General features: G+C 38.9%; 1 pseudogene; it reads left to right on the top strand.

Moving 5' to 3' along the window:
- LOC149230945 (aconitate hydratase, cytoplasmic pseudogene) overlaps positions 1-24467 on the top strand; it is a 57939-nt pseudogene extending 33472 nt beyond the window's left edge.
- Positions 24468-24788: the final 321 nt, after the last annotated feature.

The following is a 24788-nucleotide window of genomic DNA, read 5'->3' as shown; positions in this document are numbered from 1 at the left end:
GGGCGCCTGCTTTAACAGCCTTTATCTTTAATTGTAAGTATCTTTCCAATAAAAACAAAGCATAGTTTTTGGCAGGGGCCCTACATGCTAAAACGTCATTGTATAAAGAACACAAGGTATCCATCTGTTTGATAACAATATCTAGCCTATGGGTTACCTTTGCAACTTTCTCCTGTTCCTTTTGCCACCCTTCAAAGGCCTAGCTTTTGGATTGATTGACGTTCCTTAGTTGTTGTTGGAGTTCTTCATACTTCTCACGAGGGACTGTTTGCTCTCTAAGCTTCTCCATTTCTTGCTGAGCCTGTTTCAATCCCTTGTGCAGGGTTCTCGTCTTTGGATCTCTTTTCGATGCATCAGTGGAGGCCGGGAGTTTTACCTGTAATTTTTTATTGCGTTGTTTCGAGTTCAGAACCCTTATCACCCCTAAGGGTGGTGCCTCTGTTTGAACCTCCTTGTTATCCTTTTCTTTTTTAACATGAATACTAGCTTGCAGCTGTTCCTTTTCAAATGGAACAATAGTCTGTCCCTTGGCATCCTTCGGAACAGCAATCGGACCTTTAGCTTCCTTCGGAACAGCAGCTGGGACTTCAGCTTCAATTGGAACAGCACCTGGGCCTTCAGCTTCATTTGGAATAGCAGCTGGGCCTTTAGCTTCATTTGGAATAGTAATTGGATTTTGAGCAGGGTTTTGATCAACAGAGCGATTTTTAGTCCTCCACCGTTTTATCCTACGGTTTCTTACTGCAGTGGTCATCTTTTTCTTCCCAGCGGTCTTCCTTGTCCTCTGCCTCGCTTTCAGGATCCTGATCTGCTGGTGGAGCTGGGCTATTATGCTCAATAACCTCCGTTGTTCCTTTCGTAATTCTCTAATTTCCAATGTTTTATTAGAAGGAACAGCAGGCTTTTTGCTGCGTTCTGGGCCACGACTAGTCCCTGGATCTTTCTCCTGGGGTATTTCTTCACTGTTTTGTGCTGGCTGTTCTAGGGTAAGAACCCTAATTGGTTCTGTGGCTTCACTTTCTATCCTCACTTCCTCTGGAATTTCTTCTGGTGCCATGGGAATAGATTCTTCCCTCTCAGTGTCTCCTATCTCTTTTTCATCATGAATGGGTAGATTTCCTTCCTCTGCCTCTTCTGCATGTGGTTTTTTAGGTGCATCTTCTTTCTGGGGTTTGTCACGGAGGTATGATGGAGTGGAAGGTTGGCCATACTCACCCATATTGGCCAATACTGCGGCCAATTCCTCTTCTCCCACTGGGTCCTGTGGCGGACTACCTACCTGTTGTCCCATTTCCTCCTCCTGCCTGGACTGTCCATCTTCTGCCTCAGGAAGCTCAATTTCCATTTCAGGATGCTCGGCTTATATCTCAGGATGCTCAACTTCTATCTCAGGGGGCTCGGCTTCTGTCTCAGGAGGCTCGGGTTCCGTTTCTTAATGCTCAGCTACTTCGTCATTTTCCTCTTTGGATTGCTCAGCCTCCTTGGCCTCTCCTTCCTTTTCTCCTTCAACTTGTTCATCTTCTATTTCTGGTTGTGAGGGTTGTTCGTCCTCAATTACCACTGGTTGGCTGGTGCTTTCCTGGAGTTTTTCCAGCCTTCCTCTTATCCGGGCCAACCGGACTGATTTTCTGCGTTTCTCTGGCTGTTCCGGTGTATCAGTATCATGCTTACGCTTTGCTGATTCCTGGCGTGTTTCTGGTCGTTCGGATGTGCTTGCAACATGTTTTTGTTTTCTTAATTCTCTGCGTTTTTCCGGACGTTCTGGTGTGCTTAGAGTATGTTTACGTTTTGGGGAAGGTGTTGTCACTCTCCCCTCGATTATTGTGATTAATTCTTTCCGGCTACTTTGCTGCTGGGTGAGGCTATGACTAACTATTAGTCGGATTAATCCATGGTGGCTGACACCTGACTCTACATGCTGTGCCCTTTTCAGGCTTCGTGTGGCATCATGGAGTAAAGAATTCAAAAGTGCAGGAAGGTTTACAGAGCATTTATGCTTTAAAACAGCTAAGAGTTTAAGGTGTCGTGGCCTTACCACGTCTTTTCTCCCCTCACAGGTGATGTAGCTTTGCACTGTTCTCGCTAATTCTGCGCAGGGTTCTCCTAGCGTTGCTGGCAGGACTCCCTTCCCTTTAATTGTTAAGCTCTGGCCTTCGTCCTGGAAAATTTCCATGATTTTCTGGAGTCTTTCCTTCTTTAATGTCCATACAGGTCCGATGGCTGGTAGTCCCGAGACTTCTGCAATTATATCGTCGGTGACTACTATCCGCTTTCCCCGCACCGTGGAGTGATCCTCGAGCAGGTTATGCAGAAATTCCATCGCCACTGTTTCATTGGACTCCTTCAGGCGACTGAGATAAGTCAGCCACCCTGCTCTTTCCAGGATCTCCCGAGCAGCAGCGGAGACTGTCAACTTCTGTGGTTCGCTTCAAACTGCCCTGCCTCCCATGGTTTCACTGTGGATTCTCAATGGAACAACAACTTCTTGTGTTGTTTGAAACACAGAGAGGGTAGTAACCGTCAGATTTAGAAAAAACACAGAGTATGCAACAGAAATGACTTATGAACAGCAACTTGTAAAAAAATTAGAAATGTCATGCCGTTAAACCATGCCATTTCCTGGTAGGCTATCTTTGCCGAATAGTGAGCTGACACATAACCCGGGGAATCATGAGGTGAACCTCCCCCCCCCACAATGCGATAGGCTGCCCCAGCCATCAAAGAAAGGAGCGGCCCCCGATCTATAACCAAGTCATAAAGGAACAGCGTATGAAAATATGCCATGTTTAGAAAAACAACCGATTGCCGAAATCGAGGCGTAAAGTTAGATCGCATATTACATAAGAGGCTGCTGTGATATGATGCGAGGGTGGGGGATAGGACGTCTGTCGTACTTGCCAAACCTCAAGTGGTCATTGTCACCTCCTTTGCCATGATTGGTGTAATAAATGTTCATGCGGTATATAAGTCGGGAGGTAATGCATGATTAGTGCCTAGGATATAAGAAACAAAAGAGTATTAGTATCCTACCTATTGGTGTAATTAATGTGACTTCGATACCATTAACAGTGCTCTGCTGCCGACAGGTGTCCATAACCTTGGCAGAGTTGTTTATTTCACCCCCAGAACCATGATCCTTTATGTGCATATTAAGGAATGTGATGTCAAAGTGTAGGCCATTATGCTGGCTTGGTAACCAGTTAGCCATAATGCCATTCACGAGGAGGGGGTGAAGAGTGGGCAGGTCGGCTCGTGATGAGACCTCCTGTTCCAAGGTTTGTTTATTTGCTATACCTTTTGGACCATATCCTTAGTGTGGTGGCCATAGTGGGAATGCCACTTCACTTCCATCCTCATGATCATGGTAGGCTGGCTCTTGATGAGACCCCCTATCCTGCATTTGAAAATTTATAATTCATTTGCTTTTTCTTTCTCTTTTTTTTCATAAATCACTTTTCCTTATATATCCACAAAGGGTGGTTCAACACTCCTTAAGAGTAGGAATGGTGGAAGAAGTCTTATCATCTCAATAGGAGGATATAAACCCTTTGCTCTTATTCCAAAACAAAAATCAAAATGGCATGATAAAGATAACCAATCAGGGAAAATTTAATAAGACAATGACAACAAAAGATAAGTATATCCTTCCTTCTGTCCTCTTACCAATACATAGCCTTATAAAGATAGCGATTTATAATTGCCTGATTTCAGTATGTTGTGATTTTGTATTCATTGCATAAGTGCATCGCTTGTCTCTAACAGACTTTGAAAGAATAGGGCCAAGAAGCATCCTCACTTGGACCAGCAAGAGGTTAACCAAAGAGAGAACAATAAAGGAGCATAGGTTTCAAAATTGCAAATGTCGTTCCTTTTGAAAAAGGAACAACAGAACACAGCAACGCCGTTCCTTTTGAAAAGGAACAGCAGAACATACAAATGGCGTTCCTTTTGGAAAAGGAACAACAAAAATCAAAATGCTATTCTTTTTAGAAAAGAAACAACAAGACAAGCGAACGTCATTCCTTTGGAAAAGGAACAGCAAAAATCAAAAGTGTTGTTCCTTTTGAAAAGGAATAGCAGAAAATCAACAAGTGCTGTTCCTTTTGAAAAGGAACAGCAGAAAATCAAAAAGTGTTGTTCCTTTTGAAAAGGAACAACAAAAAATCAAAAAGTGTTGTTCCTTTTGAAAAGGAACGACAGAAAATCATAAGTGTTGTTCCTTTTGAAAACGAACAGCAGACAATCAAAAGGTGTTGTTCCTTTTGAAAAGGAACAGCAGAAAATCAAAAGTGATGTTACTTTTGAAAAGGAACGGCAGAAAATCAAAAGTGTTGTTCCTTTTGAAAAGGAACAGCAGAAAATCAAAAGTGTTGTTCCTTTTGAAAATGAACAGCAGAAAATCAAAAGTGATGTTCCTTTTGAAAAGGAATAGCAGAAAATCAAAAAGTGTTGTTCCTTTTGAAAAGTAACAGCAGAAAATCAAAAAGTGTTGTTCCTTTTGAAAAGGAACAGCAAAAAATCAAAAAGTGTTGTTCCTTTTGAAAAGGAATAGCAGAAACATGCAAATGCCATTCGTTTCAGGAACAGCAGAAAAATTGAAATCTATGTATGCACAAACAAGTTTGAAGAAAAGAAATTATGTACAAATTGTGAAAAGAAATGAATTCCTTTAATGAATTACAGGTGAGGAAGATTTCTCTTCCTCTCCTAAAATCTCCATATCAGCGTCTCTGCGTAGCTGTTGGCAGAAGGATTCCCGAGTGAGTGGTTTACGATAGAGACGAACTCGGTGGCCATTCACTTTGAAGGTATATCCAGAACCGTCAATGGTGGTTAAAGTGATGGTCCCATTGTCATGTACCTTCTGGATTTCGTATGGTCCCAACCAACGAGTCTGGAGTTTCCCAGGGAAATCCTGAAACCGAGAGTCATATAATAGGGCCCAGTCTCCCTCATGGAAGACTTTGTTTTTGATGAGGGCATCATGCCATTTAGCTCGCTGTTGTTGAATCAATGCTGTATTTTGTAGTGCGGAGAGCCTAATTTCGTCCAATTCATTGATCTGTTGTAGTCGATTAATCTGTGCCTCAGTTAGATCTAAGCCAACTTCCTGTGTTGTTCGTAATGTTTGGATTTCAAACTCTATAGGGAAAATGGGTTGTTTTCCAAACACTAATTGATAAGGTGAGTAACCAGTGGTACTTCTCCATGTTGTTCGATAGGCCCAGAGTGCTTCAGGTAGTCGGGCAGCCCAATCACGCCTATGTGACGCAATGGTTTTTGTTAGGATCGATTCTATTATCTTATTGCTGCTTTCTACTTGTCCGTTCACCTGTGGGTGATATGGAGTAGTAATTTTGTGCTGGACATGATAATTATTAAGTGTTGCTGCTAATCTATTGCCAGCAAATTGTGGTCCTCCGTCTGTGATTATTTCCCTTGGAAGGCCATAACGTACAAATAGATGGAAGAGGAACTGTATAACGGAGTCCTCTGTGGCTCTTGGCAATGCTTCTGCTTCAACCCACTTGGTGACATATTATGTTGCCACCAAGATATATGTTCTCTAATTTGATGAGGGGTTGATGGGTCCAACGAAATCAAGAGCCCATCACTCGAATGGTTCGATGACTAACTGAGGTTTGAGAGGCATCTCGTCAGCTTGACTAGGACGTCCTGCTCGCTGGCAGTTGTCACAGGCTTGGACAAATTTCTTTGCATCTCTGAAAATCGTGGGCCGGTAATATCCTGTCTGTAATACTTTGTGTCCCGTTCTACGCTCAGCAAAGTGTCCCCCACATGGTCCATCGTGATAAGCTTTTAGGATGTCAAAGATTTCATCTTCTCGAACACATCTATTGATATGCATGTCTGCCCCTGTATGAAACAAATAGCCCCCAATCCAAGAGAATCGAGTACTCTTATGAACAATCTGTTTTCTCTCATTAGAGGTTAAGTGTTTTGGTAGTTTACCTACTGCAAGGTAATTGGCAACATCAGCATACCAGGGTGTTCGAACAGCAACAGCAAACAGATGTTCATTGGGAAATTGATCTTCAACTGCTGCTGCATCAATTGGCTTTGGCATTCTCGAGAGAAAATCGGCTACAGGGTTCTCTTTGCCAGGCCGGTCCTTGATTGTGATATCGAATTCCTGCAATAAAATCAACCATCTGGTCTTTCAGAGGATCTTCCTCTAATTCATTATCAAATGCTACTTCTATCATGTGACATTGTGTGCAGGATTCAGCTTCGGTTTGACTAATGAAATTGTTAATGGCATCATCTTCTGTTTGGTCTTTAAAATCAAGTGCCTCTTGCAAAGTCAACAGAGATCTAATGTTATCAGTAAGGTATGATATAGGATACTTGTTAGTTTTAATTATTGTGAGACTTGGCTGCGCTGGAGGGTATAGAACCAAATTCTTAATATCGGGTCCTTTAGTTATGGTCATATTTCCTTGCCGGCAACCAATGTAAGCATCGGCGGTGGCAAGCCAAGGCCTACCTAGGATTAGCGGGTGTCCATCAAGTCGGGTTTTTGGATTAATTATCAGGAAGTCGGTCGGATATTCCCAGGAATCTACAGAGACCATGACATCGTGTAGAGTACTTTCTGGTCTAATCACAGATCGGTCAGCCAATTCTAACAAAGTAGAGGTAGGTTCTACAGATGTAATGCCGAGTTTTTGATAGGTGGTGGTTGTTAAAATATTGATTGCAGCTCCTAGATCAACTAAGGCATTGGACAAGGTCTGACCGTAAATTTGAACAGTTACAATTGGATTTCCTGGGTCTTCATATTTGATGGGTGTTTCTTTCCCAGATAAGAGATCAGATAAAGTACCGACTACTTGGACTCTTGGATTAGTTGTTATATTCCTCCTTGGTTTCTTTATGCACAATTCTTTAATAGTTTTTGCATATATAGGAATATCTTGAATGGCTTGGAGGAACGAGATTTTTATGTACAAATTTTGTAATTCCCCCAGAATGTCAAAGTCAGGATATTGTAAAGGTCGAGGTATGACTAATCGTTCTGGGAACGGGGGAGAGGATGTGGTTGCTTGATTATGAGACTGCTGATTATTTGCATCCTCTCGTTGCAACTGATGTTCTCTTACTAACTGATCTTCATTATGAACTGTTTTATCTCCCTCATTTTTGATGATACGTCCAGATCGTAATTGAAGATCATTACACTCCCGCAGGTCAGGTCCTATTTCTGGTGATTCAATGATTTGAAGAGATTGGACTGGTCTGTTATTTGGATTGGGGTTGGGTTGGGCTGGGAGTTGCGGTCTCAAATTAGACTGGGGATTTTGTTGTAGAGCTGGCAGAGTAGGTTGAGGGAGCGGAATAGTTCCTACTGGCTGTTGCATCGGTCTTTGCCAGTTTGTCTGCCAGGATGAACCTTGTGAAGTAGGGGGAGTCCATTGCAGAGGATATGGGCTATTTTGCCAATATGGTGAATTATAAGGGAAATTCGGCCAACTAGATTGATTTGGATGATTCAGCCATGGGTTCGAAGAAGGAAACAGTGGTGGTGACCAATTTGAAAATGGGGGTGGGGGTTGATTTTGCCACATATTATATTGTTGAACATTATATTGTGGAGGCTGAAAAGAAGAGATTGGATCTGAAAACATACCAAATTGTCTTTGCTACCACTGGCGGCACTGGTTGATCAAGTACACTGATTCTGGTTCTTCCTCTGCTTCTTTGTATACTACTTTTAATCCAGGAAGTGAGGAGCAGCTTTCTGTAAGATGATCGTTTGTACAGATGGTGCATGTTTCGACTGTATCCAGTGGACACTCCTTGTGACTATGTTTTTTTCTGCATCGGGGGCAGAAGATTGCCAAATTCTGTTCTGCCTCCATCTGCTTCTGTTTGGCCTGCATAATATCAAGTTGTGTAGTTATTGTCCCTAGAATATCAGTTTTAAAATTTTCTAATAAATTTCCAATCTCCACACGCGTTACTCCTTCTGTTGCTATCTTATTGTCTCTTGCAAACCGATCATATTCTGCCGGTTTTATTCTTGTGCTGCCTCTCAAACTCCTGATGCATAAATCAATAATGTCAGCAAAATTCTCTTGATAAATATCCCCTTTTCCCATGATGTTTAATGTTTCGATCCACTGTTCCTTCATGCCCCTTATCAATGCAGTTTTTAATACATTATCAGGTAAAGGTAGTGATGCATAAGGAGATCTTTGTAAATTATATTGAAAACGTTCCACATATTCTTCTAATGTCTCGTTTGGTTTGGCTGTCATTTGAAATATTTCGTCTTTCAATTCTCTAGACCTACAATAATCCTGATATTTTTTTAAGAAGGATTCTTTCATCTGATCCCAATTGTTGATGACCCCACCACCTAGTCCCATAAACCATCTTAGAGCAGCCCCCTTTAATGTCGAGGGGAATAATTTCAATTTCTGGGGATCGGTGGTGTAATCATATCCCCTACACAACACATCAAATTCGAATAAAAATGCATCCAGATCTTCTGATGTGAGACCGTGAAAGGTTGGGATATGTTGAAGAGGGATAGCTTTCATGGGCGCATTTGCTGCAGAATCCACTATAGGATATTGTAATGTAGAGGTTTGAGTATTTGGTTGATTCTGAGCCATAGGGTCGAATATATGCCAATAACCTTCTGGGATATCTAGGAGGGTATTCCTAGGTTGAGAGGGAGCGATTTTAGTAGGGATAGTTTTAATGACACTTCCTTTATCTGGGATAAGAGGAATACCTAATGTCTGAGGAGATTGAATTCCCTCAAAAATGATTTTAGCAGCGCTCCCCTTATCTGGGCTGTTTAATGGATGATCTGTTCCAATGGGAGATTTTGTTTCCTCAGTTTCTCCTATTTCTCCTTCTCCTTCACAAAAGTTACTGAAATTCCCTTCCTGCAATAGTTCTGGAGTAGAATTTTCAATTTCCTGAAAGTCCTGCTCTTCAGTTTGACTATGCACCTCAGCAAAGGCTACAGATGGTGATCCTGTGGCCTGAAGGGAACTAGTAGGCTGCTTAGAAATGATTTTCCTAGGTCCTACTGATGGCTGCGATTCTGTGTTCTTATAGATTTGATCTATGAAAGTTGTTCGGCCAAGGGTCACCGGCCCCTTAGCTTTTTCAGGTTTGGATGGAAGCTTGATATTCTTTTCTGGTTTTTTCTGCTTAGTCATGCACTCAAATGAACTACTAAATTCTATTCAATTAAAGCAAGAGCAAATCTATTAGGAAAGTGGACAATGGAGCAGGGCTTTTACATGCTCCGCATGCAGGTTCTTACCTTTCATTTTTAAGATCCAACTCTTCCCTAGCAGGTTCGTACACTACTCTGAAAAATACAAATGGCTACACTCCTTCCCCGACAACGGCGCCAAAATGTAGAGCTATAAAAAGGGTCTCTTTCACCTCTAATTACCTCACATTAATATGTCAATCCAGGAGCGTTTGGTTATTTCAAAGAGTGACTCAATCTGAGGCTATTTGTCAGAGTAATGCTAGTAGTATAGCGTCCTACAAAAACACAAGAGTAAACTAATGCTTGTCTATGACTAAGTTCCTTCAAATGACTAAAGCACACACTCTTAAAGTTAAGCAACTTTATCAGTCAAGGGTTCGACAGCAGTAGTCCATCCCTTTGGAAACTGATGGAAAGGAAACTAGAGCATGGACCACGGGTCTGGGAGCAAGGCAGTAAATGCAGAGGCTCACTACAGCCACAGGTCGTCTCTCACACCAAATGCGAGTAAATGAAATGGCAGATAAAAATGGAACGACAAACAGGAAATTGAACAGCAAATCTAGAATGGAACAGCAATGCTTAAAATGGAACAGCAACTCTGAAATGGAACAACAATCGCTATAACTGAACCTCGCGAGTAATAATCAAACTTTATCTTATCAACTCAAATGCACTCATTGTAATCCAAAACTCCAATCTTTCATTCTCCAAGCAAATCACGCAACCAACTAATGGAACAACATTAACTACTAATTATGGAACAGCATGTGAAAATCATACACACATAACACTCTGAAGAAGTAATCTGATTTAACACCAATCATCAACAGGAATTACAACTGTGTTTCAAAATGGAACAGCATGAACCCTGAATCATAAAGAACACACCTTTCAGATAATTTCCTTAACACACATACTCAACATAGAAGCTCCATAACACAATGATAACAATGTTCGATTAAGTCTAATAAGATTGCATCCACTCTGAAAGTATTGATAATATAATGCGGAGTCAATAGAAAGAACATTAACGAACGAATCTTAACAGAGCATGTGATGTAACTTGTAAAGCATATGAGATTACCAACTTGCGATGATAAGCAAACCACGCAGAAATCAAATCATAGTGATAGAGAAGCAAGTGTCCTTCGGGGCCAGGCCCTTAGCCTCAAGGGTACACCACTTTAAGTTAATCCAGACGCAAAGATAAGATAATCACCAAGTTTATATTAATGCATAAAACAGAAAATACAATGAGCCAAGTTCAACGAGACTCGATGAGCAAAATTCAACCTTTAACAAGAAGTTACATAAAAGGCATCTCCCAGACTAACAGTGCCGTCCCTTTATATAAGAGTAACGGCGAAGATGTCTAAGCGATAAGATAAATAAAGCAGCGATCCCTCAGGATCAAATATCCTGAGGGATTCGACAAACTGTTAATCCTTAATCACTTCTTTTCTCCTCTGCCGAGCTAGTGCCTTCTCCTCCTTTTCCGGACCGGTTTGCTTCAACCTGCTTTGCCTCGTTTGCACTCGCTCCTTCGACAAAGGGATAGCAGTTGCCCTATTCTTATCTTCTTCTTTGAAACATCAGCTCCTCGTTTTTACCCTTTCTTGCACAGGAGAATGACAACTATCAGCGGATAAGTCTTGCATACTAATTCCACATATTTTATCACAATTCTCTATTGTTTTCCATATTCATGATGTAAAAGATTCATAAGTCCTACTAAAAAGCCATTGAAATGATCATTAAAAACATACCTTTTTAGTACTCCACACAAGGCATTGAATAAATTTTTATCATCGGTCATGTGGAATGAGGCTCCACTATCAAGATACCAGACACAACCCATCATCGATGACACCATGCATACGATGAGGGTAAAGTCCATTTCGAACTAAGAGGCTAATGCCTTACCTTTCGATCCTTCCAAGGATCCCTTCTTGGAATTATTCGATGGGAAATTAGTCTCATAATGTCTCATCTTGTGACACTTAAAGCATCTTACTTTAGATATGTAACCCTTCTTCCCTCCATGAGAAGATTCGATTTGAAATGGGAAGCCTTCCCCTTCCCTTTCCTTGCCTTACTTGCTAAGGCCATATTTTCTTCATCATCATTCTTGGATGAAGAACCATCTCATGTGCTCCTCCTGATCTCCTCCTGCATAAGATCTGACCACAGTCGTTCCTAATCCGAAAGTTTCTCCCTTCCATTAATAGAGTCCTGGTAGCTATTCCAACTCTTTGGAAGGCCAAGGATAGCGAGGCTCATCGTATCATCATCAGTAGTAGTTATTTCCACACTTCCAAGCTCATCTCTGCAGGTGGTGAGCTTGTTCAGATATGTGGAAATAGTATCGCCCTTCTCCATATTGAGTCTTCGAAGCTTATCCTTGAGCGCCAATTTCCTATGGTCAATATTGTTTTGGTAGAGGTCCTTCAATGTCTTCCACATTGAAAATGGAGTATCCTTCCCATGGAGACTTGAGACAATATGGTCTCGAACTCCCTCAAGGATGATCCATCTTGCCTTCACCACACACTTAGTCCACTCAGCCAACTCTTGTGCATTAGTTGAAGATGGCTTTGGGATTTCTTGATCAATGAATTCCTTCAAGACATTGTCTTCTAATATAGCCTCCGTTCTATCTTTCCATGCTATGTAATTTGAGCTACCTTCCAAGGCATACTCGAGTCTCGAGTCATAAAACGACATTGTCCAACCTTAAAGTATGATATGAATTTGATTTGCACCTACAACCAGAACTTCACTATTCACAGCTCTGATACCATGTAGAAAATTTCTACAAATCCAGCTCTAGTACCATGTAGAAATTTATACAAATATAGCTCTGATACCATGTAGAAAAGTTGTGATAGGTTAACCCGATAATGCAATATAAATCAAAGCAGAATAATATAACCTACTTCTACTATCAATTTGTGGAAGCTTAAAGATCAAGTTGAACAATATAACTAGAAGAAGAAGAATCAATGGCACAATACACATGAAAATACGTTGGGGAAAGCCTCAGCTAAAAACCCCACACTATTGTATTGTCATACATGGTGGAAATACATAGGAATTATACAAAGCCTTAGTTCTCACAGCTGTCCAGCTCTCAGTACAATCCTCACATATGCTCATAGGCAATCTTGGCTTCTCTCCAGCCTTTCTCTCTACCCTCCAAGATCCTATTTCCTTGCACTGTTACTTGTGGGTAATTTTCCTTCAACCAAGTGGAAAACCTTACCTTCAAAACTGCGCAATCCTCAAGGATAAATCCTTGAATGCATGCATGAGTTTTCTCCATGAGAAAACACATGCAACTGATAGTACACTATCCTTGAACATTAATCTCAACTAGGTCTTTCTTAGAATAGACATGCATGAGTTTCTGATGAGGGAATCTTCAGATAACTGGAGTAGCACTAATTGAGTGCATTAATGCATCAACTGACTATTAACTAACTATTAGTTCCTCAAACAATTTGGAACTAATTCAACTGGAATTAACTCAGTAAATTGAGTTAACTAATTACAACTCAAATATAACGCAATATTATCTCCTTAATTTAAGGGATAACTCTTGGATGACTTCAGAAAGACTTCTAACTTGAATTTCTCCAACTAATTAATTTATAATAAATAAATTAATTATCTCCAAGTAGCTTTTAAGATTAAATTCGATTTTAATTCACAATTTAATTCAAGGACAAATTAAATTGGAATATTCTTGTTGCCATGTTTCAACATTAACTTTGGTTTGACTTACCAATCCTGATGTCGATTTACTTACTCTTTCCATTAATGGATTTTGAGGGGATATTACATGCTTTTATTTTCCTCTTGATATGTTCTTGCATAGTTCACAAATCTCTTGAAATGACAACTGAGAGACATCTCCTTTTCCCACCAAGTTAAGAAGATCAATCCATTAATCATTTATAGCATTTAGTAGGAGAGTTTTTAATTTGTCTAATCCTAAATTATTCAATTTAGTTCTTTTGAAATTATAAGTAAATCTATCCACTAAATCTTCGAGGCTTTCATCATATTTTTGGTTCACCTTAAAGACTTGATTTATAAGGTCATGGTGTATGCAATAATCTTTATATTTTTCCAAAAACACTCTTTCCATATCATCCTATGCCTTATAGAATTTGTTCCTAAAGTCATGAACCATTTAATAGCTCTATCCTTCAGTGTTGCCGGAAACAAATTCAATTTTTGAATGTGTAATCAGTATCCATAAGATCTACAAATTATTTCAAATTCAAAAAGAAAGCTTTTCAGGTCTTCTGATTTCATACCTTTGGAGTTAGGAAGTATAGATGAAGGGATGTTCTTCATATGAACATCGAAATTAGTTTCTTGAATGGGAAATCCAAAAGGATATTTATCATTTTCATCATCTCCATCCATTTCTTCAACGTCTTTTTTTCACCTCTTCTTCTACCTGCAAAAATAAGAATTCATGATGTGGAATATGGTGTGGCTCTTAGTGCACCACGTGATATAGTGTGGGGTGGTATGTGATTAAAGTTTTTTTTTAATGAATCTACTTCTAGGATGTACTAAAATGAAATTAGTCTTATGCAACTAAATGGATGCAAATAAGAATGAGATGCAATTGAAAGCTAACACCTATGTATACTTCCTCGACAACGACACCAAAATGTTGGGTAATTTAATTAATTGTTAAATTACTTGCATTTATATGTCAACCTGGCTACGTGCGTTTCTGAAGTAAATTACACCATATGTGTTAGGAGATTAGCTTTCAATATTTATGCATAACTGAAATGAATTGGAAACTTCAAAAGGAAATTAGATTTTTTAATATAAATTATGAAAGTACTAATTTTTTAGAAAGGAAATTAATGTTAAACTAGAAAAGAAAACATAAATATTATTGATCTAAGAAAATGTGATATTTTACCCTATGAAAGCATGGATATTTTGTTCTAAAACATACTAGCTTTAATCTATGGAATCATGAACATTTTGTAGAATTTTGTAGAATTTTTCTACAAATCAGCTAGCTCTGATACCATGTAGAACTTTTTCTACAAATCAGCTAGCTCTGATACCATGTAGAAATTTCTCACCTGTAGATCACTTGGTAATGCAATGTACTAAAGCAAAACACTTGATCTACTTCTACAAACAATTTAGCAGAAGCTTAATCAACCATGAGCAACATCAATATGAACACATATAACTAATAAGAAGGAATCAATCACACATAACACAGAAGAATTTACCCAGGGAAAGCACTTGCTTAAAACCCCATCTCTGTATTATCATACAAGTGGAAATATAGTCCGGATTACACAAAACCTTAGCTCGGAAGCTATCCATCTCTCAGTACAATCCATTTTCTGCTCATAGACAGTCAAAGGCTTCTCACAAACCTTCTCCTCTACCCTCCAAGCCTCCTATTTCTATGCACAATTTTTCCTAGGTCCTCTAGCTGCAACCTGTGTGATTCTCACCTCACACACAACACTGACCTCTCAAATAACTGCACAAACGTGAAGGAGATAAATCCTCATCATGGATGAGCTTCCTTTATAGGAAAAATATTCATCCAACTAATAGTACAATGTCCCTTCTCTGATCTCAACTGGGTCTCTGATAGAACTGACATGCATCAGTTATCCATGAGTGAATACACAGTTATCTAAAAATAATATTTGTCACATGCATGCAAGCATCAAAAAACTATATCTCATTAATTTAACAACTTGTTAAATTAATCTAACTAAACTTGACTAAGTTAAACTAAGTCAATTGATCCTCTCAATATAGAACTCATCCTTAATTCCTCAATCAGTGGAGCAAATCAAGGACACATTCCCCAATTAGTGGAGAAATAATTGCATGTTCTCACAAAGACTTCAAGTTTAATTTTCCATAACTAATTAACTCATGGAGATTAATTAATTAATATTTTAAACTGCTGGTAAGACTAAATTCGTGTTTACTTCCTATAGTTAGATGAGGGACTGCTAAAAATAGGAAGGGTCCTCGAAATGCTATTTTTAGAAGTTTCTATTTTTAGTAGTTTCACCTCTCACCCAAGGTGGCAAAAATGCTCATTGGCCAAACTGTTATTTTTAGACATGCTATTTTTAGCAAATCTATTTTTAGCACTTTCTAAATTTAACATTTCTTGTTGCACATTTTTCAATACTCCCTCTCAACAAGAAAGGCTTCCTCTCGAACCTGATCCTGTAACTCTGGAATGTTCTGCATGCAACACATCTACTAGGTGTGGTTGCTCCAGCAACACTCCGAACAAAAAGACTCCGAACTGACCACTCTGTTGGGCTAGAAACATACTCTGATGCTAAAGCTCTACCTACTACTAACAAGTGCTCCCTCTCTGACCTCTGCGCTACTGCAACATCTCCATGCATCTTGCATCGTTGCACCCTTCTCTGTGCTACCTTGCACTGTGCAATATACTTGTGCCTCTTGCATTGCTACAGCCTGCATGCTCTGCGCTATCTTGGGATTCCCTGCACTGTAGCTCTCTCTGCCACTCTATCCGCATATGTCTCTACCCAATCAGTCAGTTCCTGCTACTCCACATTGGGGCTCCCGTAGCAAGGTATCATCCAAGAGGTTGGGTACCTCAAGGATCTTGCCCCTCCTCCTTAGGATGATCACTCCACATCGCCCCACCTCCTACCTAGAGCTATGGCTGCATGTGATCCCTCTGCCCACTTGGCTCTAAGTTCCCCCCTATTTGAGGTCGCTACATGAGTAGACGTCTCTACTCGATCTCCTCTCAACTTCCCGTGTTGTGGCTACTCCACAACCTCCTAAAGCTGCTGCACCAATCGTGGCTCCTCCACAATTGTCTGATACTTCTTCTGGCTCTGCATGTTGAGAGGTAATTTACTCTCCCTCTCAACCACCAAGTCTCTAACCTTTGCCTTTCTCCTCAAGGCTTTGCATGCATCTTGTACCTCAAGTTCATACAAGTTCTTGGCTATCACACCAATCTATTTCCACTTTCCCGCTGTCACGAAATTTTCTAAAAGAAGAGTTGATTGGAAATCAACGATATCTCCCTCATCCAAACTCCGATTCAGCCATTTTTTTTTTTGGGTATTTCTCTGCAAGGAATCCAAATCTACTCTTTATTTCTAAAAATTTTGTACAAAAATTTTTAGTCTGCTCTGCAAACTCTCGACCCAAAACTCAAAACTTTGAAATCTCCTCTCAGTATATTGTTCTCTCCTTGATCACCTGTGCTCTGATACCATGTAGAATTTTGTAGACTTTTTCTACAAATCAACTAGCTTTGATACCATGTAGAACTTTTTCTACAAATTAGCTAGCTCCGATACCATGTAGAAATTTCCCACCTGTAGATCACCTGGTAATGCAATGTACTAAAGCAAAACACTTGATCTACTTCTACAAACAATTTAGCGGAATCTTAATCAACCATGAGAAACATCAATATGAACACATATACTTGACAAGAAGGAATCAATCACACATAACACAGAATAATTTACCCGGGGAAAGCACTTGCCTAAAACCCCATCTCTGTATTATCATACAAGTGGAAATATAGTCTGGATTACACAAAGCCTTAGCTCGGAAGCTATCCAGCTCTCAGTACAATTCCTCTACTACTCATAGACAGTCGAAGGCTTCTCACAAACCTTCTCCTCTGCCCTCCAAGCCTCCTGTTTCTATGCACAATTTTTCCTAGGTTCTCCAGCTGCAACCTATGTGATTCTCACCTCACACACAACACTGACCTCTCAAATAACTGCACAAACCTGAAGGAGATAAATCCTCATCATGGATGAGCTTCTTTTATAGGAAAAATATTCATCCAACTGACAGTATGTTGTCCCTTCTCTGATCTCAACTGGGTCTATGACAGAACTGACATGCATCAGTTATCCATGAGTGAATACATAGTTATCTGAAAATAATAGTTGTCACATGCATGCAAGCATCAACAAACTATATCTCATTAATTTAACAACGTGTTAAATTAATCTAACTGAACTTGACTAAGTTAAACTAAGTCAACTGATCCTCTCAATATAGAACTCATACTTAATTCCTCAATCAGTGGAGCAAATCAAGGACACATTCCCCAATTAGTGGAGAAGTAATTGCATGTTCTCACAAAGACTTCAAGTTTAATTTTCCATAACTAATTAACTCATGGAGATTAATTAATTAATATTTTAAACTGCTGGTAAGACCAAATTTGTTTTTACTTCCTATAGTTAGTCCAAGGGCTGCTAAAAATAGGAAGGGACCTAGAAATGCTATTTTTAGAAGTTTCTATTTTTAGCAGTTTCACCTCTCACCCAAGGTGGCCAAAATTTTCATTGGCCAAACTGTTATTTTTAGACATGTTATTTTTAGCAGATCTATTTTTAGCACTTTCTAAATTTAACATTTCTTGTTGCACATTTTTCAACACATTTTAATCTAAGAAACATTTAATCTACAGAAAGCATGAGTTTTTAATCTATGATAAGAATAAATAATTAATATATGTAAAACAAACCATTCATGAGAATATGAAAAAAATGGAAAGAATATATAATATTCTCACATATCTCCAAGGAGCCCTCTTAAGGACTGCAAGGTGTTGAAAACTCATGCCAATAGAAGAGATTTAAATCATCAATTTCATTAAGGGTTACGCCATATAAAAAAAAAAAATTACATTCAATGAACAAAAATAGAGTTATTCTACTTCAATAAGCAATAACAATTACAAATTAAGATAATCCTTGATATATCTGATCATCCCCCTCTCCTCAAAGAGACTACAATTTATAGAATTTTGAGACAATTAAAAAACTCAGAGTTTTCTTGCTTGAGTTTTGGTCATGACATCAAATCAAATAAAATTTCATGGAATTTTGGATCAAAGATTCATCCAGATTTTATCAAACTTATCTCTATTCCACAAATTTTCTAAAGAACAACTCGTTCAGGCCTTTTTGTTGGTTATGCATTAAATGAAAAATTGAAAAACTATATATCCACGTAATCTGCAAAATAAGGCTCCAAAGAACTTTGGAAATCTCTCAAAGGGTAACAAATTTGAGAAAAATTATAATTGAAAATCTAATTAGGCCCATTCTAAACAAAACCCATGTTTGTGTTTTCCAAAATTTGCTTTCATTTGCTCAGAAAATGCGTTTGAAGTTGACTGGTCACAACTGCTATGCTTTTCCCTTGATTTGATGTTGGAGGTTCACACGTGTAAGCTGGGTGGAATTTGATAAATACAAATCCATATTGGGGCCTCTAGAAGCCAATTCCAAGTGTCGTATTTCCTTCTAGAGTAGTGCTATTATCTCAACCATGGAGATAGCTACGAAAACTTGACAAAACTGCAACAGCTTGAACTAGCTAAAATGTCATTAGTAAAACCATGCAAAATTCTTCTTAATTCATTAAAAATAATGGAAATACTAATAATAAACCATGTACACATGTATGCAGGAATTTGATGTGTTTATGAAGAAATGTGGTTAAAAATGATGACAATGGTTGAATGGAATGATGCAAAAATTGATGGTTTCATCAGCAAAATTGTGACAAGTTGGAGGCCCAAAAACCACTGTGCATAAAACCCTAGCGCGGGCGTAACAAAGGAGTATTGGCGAGGACCAACGTCTACCCTTGATCGCAAAAATTCCCACAAGACCCTTTGTACAATTGGAAGGGAGCTACCGGAGCGGTGTGGGGTTTGAGCCCCAGCCCCTAGTGTTGTGGTGCACCATATGACCGGCGTGGAGCGAGTCCGATGGGGTCAATATTTAAGGCCCGACCCTGAGTCACATGGCCAATGCCTAAATGATGTCTAAAGCTTGGGTTCCTAGCCTGTTAACGGTGGGCGATGAGCCTTGGCTCGCAGCCACATTGACCTCAACGTGACCTTGCTTGATGGAAAGGGTGCCAAAGCTGGTGGGGGTGGACCGTTGGCCCCAACCCCCAGCCTTATGCTGCATCATGTGGCCCTATTTTTGTGCTTAAGGCGTTATTGGTAAATTAAAATAAGCGACAAAATGCACCTGTTTTAGGTGAAATGATTACTTCCTGAATGGTTTAAAGGGCGGATTTGTTGCTCAATTTGCAGGTTCATCCAATTTGGAGGACGAATAACAGAAGAAAATTGGGAGCACCATAACTTGATGATTTTTTGGTCTTTTTGAGCCCAAGAAGAGCCTAGATAGAGGTTTTTGGGCATTATAAATCCAATGGAGGCCTTTTTAAACTGATTGGAGCACTTATGGAAGGAATTTTTGTAGCTTTGAGTCTTTGAGTGCCAGGTACAATCAACGGTTTGAAGCATTTTTTAAGGCTATTTTAGAATGGAGAAAATATTCTAGGGGTTTTCCAATCTTCATATTTTATCTGCAACAATTGTGACTTCTATGGTGCAACTCTTATTTATCATTTTCAGATGGAGTACAGGGTCTTGATGTGAGAGCCCTTTTCATGTTCATTGTTTTATGATTGATTGTAGGAGGTCATGATTTTTAGAGTGAAATTTATTTGGAGGAGAATGTTTCCTTGAAGGGGAAACAAGCCACTCATTTGTTAACACATTTCGTTTACTCTTTTATCACTGAAATCTATGGAGTAGAATAGCTTTGTTAGTAGGCTCAGATATTTAGCCCAAGAGGGGTGAACTCTGTCATCAAATTTGTTTTTCCTCTCTTCATGTTTTCCTTTTGAGTTACATGTGGATATGTTTCTTGTTCAAATTTCATATGAAAACTAACTCATCATCCTTGAAGAGAACATAAAACTTGTTTAGATAAGACCCATCTTTTTACTTGCAAACTATTAGAGGATGGTCAATTTTAAGGAAGGATAAGTTCTCCTCCAATTTTAGATCATTTGGTATCAGAGTTGGTTCCAACCAAGTTTCAAGTATGGGAAAGAAGCTTCAATTCCAAGACCTATAGGAGATTAACTTGTCTATTCGAATGGAGAATGTTGAGCTGAGGAGAGTGCTTGAATTTGTTAAGGAGGAGAAGAGTAACATGCACCTTCATTTGCAGCATGTGCTTGAGCAATAAGTCGGTGAGAGTTCCAATCCAGAAAAAAAAATAAAAAAAATAAAAAAAAATAAAAATAAAAATAAAAAATAAAAATAAAAAAATAAAAAATAAAAAAATAAAAAATAAAAAATAAAAAAAAATCCTCCAAGATGAAGCCAATATGTGGCCATTGTCCAAGCACAAGATATGGACCCTATGTGGAGAATGATGATTGTGTGTTTTGTCAGCATCTTAAAGATTCTCTTTATGTGCCTATTGGTAAAGGTGGGTGTCTTGATTCATCTTCAAATTCATCATCAGCATCTAAAGTAGAAAATATGGGTGCCGAATCCAAGGAGGTAATCAACACTTTAGTTCTAATCCTTCAGTTTATGCTAATAACACATCTTTTTCATCCTTTGAAAAGCATACTAAAGGCATTGGTATGAAGCTACTAGCTTGGATAGGTTATGAAAGAGGATGCCTCATAATCAATGGCCAAGTTATCAATAATCCTATGGAGGTGAAGGAGAGATCAAGATATGAAGGATTGGGTTATGGCCATGGAGAGATTCGAGAGTGTTTCTAAACTTTTTGAGGAAAAGAAATCATCATATGATAATATGTCACACCAATATGGTAATGATAATGGAAATTTGTCTCCCAAGAGAGATGAATGTTTTAAAGGACTTTGCATGTCATCGTCCAATCCTCATTGTCAAAATTACAACCCAAGGGACACGCATAAGTGTCATGGGAATGTTGAAAATGCTGGTAATTTTGATTATTTGTGGGACTTGTATCCTTTGCATATTTTGTGATGCAGTTGACCATTATGTGGTTGATTGTGAGAAATGAAAAGTGATGGTCAAAAGAATGGACCAAATTCTTGGAACCAAGCATGAAGAACATCCCTCAAGTTTGAAGACTTCCTTGTTGATGGGCAAGCGAAAGTATTTTTGTACCCATTGTAACATGAATGGGTATGGGAATGGAAGATGTTGGAAACTTCATCCAGAACTTAGTCCCAAGAAGGATAAAGAGGTCATGCAATCCAATTCATGGAAAATGGTGAGTGGCAAAGAGGATATTGGAATATTTCTTAAAGTAGCCTTCAAAGTAGAATATATGCAGAAAGAGAACCCATAAGCCTATGAGAGGAAAATATTGGGTAGACTATTTTGTATCGATTATTTCTTTGTAAATTGTAAATACCTGTTGTTCACTACCTATTTTGGGTACTTTGTAAAGTGAAATGAGAATAATCACTTATTTGCAACAAGTATGTTTTTATTTGACATGAATGTTATGTTGGCTTGTTAATGAGTCCAATTGTTTGAGGGCTTTTTGGATGAACATTGTATGTCATCTAGTATGTCTACAGTTGTGTCATGTACTCAGTAATACAAATGTTTCAAGATGAAGCTTGTTGTGAATGAAATATTAGATAAAGATTATACATAAAATGACTATGTTTTTGTGGGCAAAGCCAAATGTGTCATTGAATTATGGCAGCGAGAGTACCTTGTGTACAAGTGCAATTTGAGGATAGTAAAAGCAAAGTTTGAATCAATGCATGGAAAGCACTAAGTTTCTTCTAATTTCCAAGATGGAAAGTTAAGTTTGTCTTACGCAAAGAGGAATTCTAGATGAAGTTTGTTTGAGCCAAGAAATATGGTTTTGGAAGAGAATTTTCGGATTCCATCCATCGAATATTTTGTTCCTACGTGGTTATAAGAATTGTGTCTCAATTATTGACAGGAAGGTAAGGACTCCACACAGAGGATAGGTGGAGTAACTTTATTGGAGCTTGAATACACCAATTGAAACATAAAATAAAGTATTGAGATTCGGAAAGTTTATGAGAATTTTCCCCATTTTGTTTGTTATTAGAAGATAAAATTTGGGAGTCCGAAAGTTCCTAGTGGGGAGGTATGATCTGGAAATAATTTATTTTACTTCAACAAATGAAAGTGCTTAGAATTTTTTGAAACTAGTGCCAAGTCATAGTGTTCTTCATTATGATTCTAGGGACACTTGATTTGCCTCAATCCAATGTTGTATAAAAAATTTATGATGTTCTAATCATTTGGATCAAAAACTAAAAAAATTGCAGTTATGCTGATTGGATGTTGGCTCGACATTCCATATTGTTGATGTCAACATGTCTACTAGGCGTACGATCGACCAATCATAGAGTGCCAAGTTTCAAGTTTGTACAGGTTCACTTGGTCAATTTTGATTGGTTCGTTTTGTTTTGGTGGTCTAATGGGAGACTGCCACGTGGCACAACTGAAGGCCACCATGTGGTGCCTCCACACTAGTCACAAATTTGTAATGGTCAAAAGGCCTCAATGGGGATTGAACCAACGAACTGCTGCAACAAAAATATAACCTATACCATCTCTCTTATGCCATGTTTATTAGCCTATGGTGGCACCACATATATTTAAGTTTTGTGGTTGGGAACATTGGGAGGAGGGGTCAGGCAGTAAGCCCCAACCCTCGGTCATATCACACCCACAAAACCATGGCAAATAATGTAGTGGAGTGGGGACTAGACCTAGTCATCACACTAGTCCACGAGACCGTAAGAAGATAGAGAGAGGGCTCGACAGAGATGAATAGGCATTAGGCCCTGACCCTCAGTCAGGACCATCATGCATGGAAACGTGGCATGAAAGCAGCAGAGGAGAAAGGCATGGACTAGCCCCAACCCTTAGTCACAAAACCTCCTAGATGACCCTACTCATAATTGGAAGGGAGATAATAGAGAGGGGTGAGGTTTCATCCCTAGCCCCAGGTGCTATGGCGCACCGTATGACAGGCATGGAGTCGAGTTCAACGGGGGTGGTATTTAAGGCTCGGCCCCCAGTCACATGGTCGATGCGTAACTGAAAACTAACTATTGGGTACCTTACCGAGGAGGGGTGGGTGGTTTGCCTCAACTCCTAGCCACATTAACCTCAACGTGACCTTTCCCGACAGAAAGGGTGCCAATGCTAGCTGGGGTGGACCATTGGCCCTAGCCCCTGACCTTATGACACACCATGTGGCCCTATTTTTGCACTTAAGAGGTTATTGGGAAATTAAACTAGGTGACAAAAAGCACCTATTGTGGGAATTTTTTTTTCCTCTTAAATGGTTTGAATGGTAGATTTGTCACTCAGTTTTCAGGTTCAACCAATTTGGACGATGAATAACAAAAGAAACTTGGGCAAGCCATAACTTGATGCATTTCTGGTATTTTTGAGGCCAAGAAAAGCCTATATAAGTGTTTTTGGGTATTTTGAATCCAGTGGAATCCTCTATTTACTAATTGGAGCACTTATGGAAGAACCTTTGGTAGGTTTGAGCCTTTGAGTCCCAGGTACAATCAGTGGTTTGAAGCGGTTTTGAAGGATTTTTTAGCATGGAGAGAACCTTGTAAGGGCTTTCCAACCTTCATATTTTATCCATAGCAGCTATGAACTCTATGGTGCCACTCCTCTTTATCTTTTCTCATTATGTCTTTTTGAGGAAATATCTTATAGTACTTCATTGTGGAGTTGTGTTACATGTTATGCTCATTTTCAGATGGAGTACAAGGTCTCGATGTGTGAGCCCTTTTCATGTTGAATCTTTTATGACTGATTATAGGCGGTCATAATTTTAAGATTGAGAGATCTTTGGAGGATAATTTTTCCTTGAAGGGGAAACAAATCACTCATTTTTCAACACATTTCATGTACTCTTTTATCACTGAAATCTATGGAGTGGCTTAGCTATGTTAGTAGGTCCAGAGATGTATCCCAGGAGGGGTGAACTTTGTCATCAAAATATGTTTTTCCTCTCTTCATTTTTTCATTTTGAGTTACATGTGGATATGTTTCTTGTTTAAATTTCATATGAAAACTAACTCATCATCCTTGAAGAGAACATAAAACTTCTTTACATAAGACCCATTTTTGTTTACTTGCAAAGCATTAGAAGACGTTCAATTTTTAGGAAGGATAAGTTCTCCAATTTAAGATCAGTCACTTGGCTTGATAGAGAATGAGAGATACAAAATAGATATTCCTAATGATATCACCCAAATGAAGGAGGGTCAAGATATTATTGCTATAAAAAACACTAGAAAATTGTTTACTTTTTTTTAAATTAGTAAAGCCTGAATATTCATCACACTGTGAAGTTGTTGGCTTATCCTTTGGTGAGGAAAATTTTATGCTCTCCAAAGAGAAATTGTGTGTTTCAAACTTATGCCAATCCAAAAAAAGTGTGGGTTTCCTCGAAATGTTTATGTATTTTCTTTGTATTGAATTTTTTGATTTGGGGTGAGAAATCGTCTGGTGTTGTAATATTTGGGACTATGTTTTCTTTGGTTCTTTTATGATTTGGAATTTTCATGCCATTGATCTTAGTGGGATACTACCTTGCTACAAGAAAAATTGCAATTGAATATCTAGTGAAGAAAGGAC

This window comes from Pinus tabuliformis, chromosome J (assembly GCF_031772625.1).
Source record: "Pinus tabuliformis cultivar Carrire ecotype Pingquan chromosome J, CPIR1, whole genome shotgun sequence".
Taxonomy (NCBI): Eukaryota; Viridiplantae; Streptophyta; class Pinopsida; order Pinales; family Pinaceae; genus Pinus; species Pinus tabuliformis.
The sequence above is the reverse complement of the archived record's forward strand: the minus strand, read 5'-3'. Positions and strand labels throughout refer to the sequence as shown.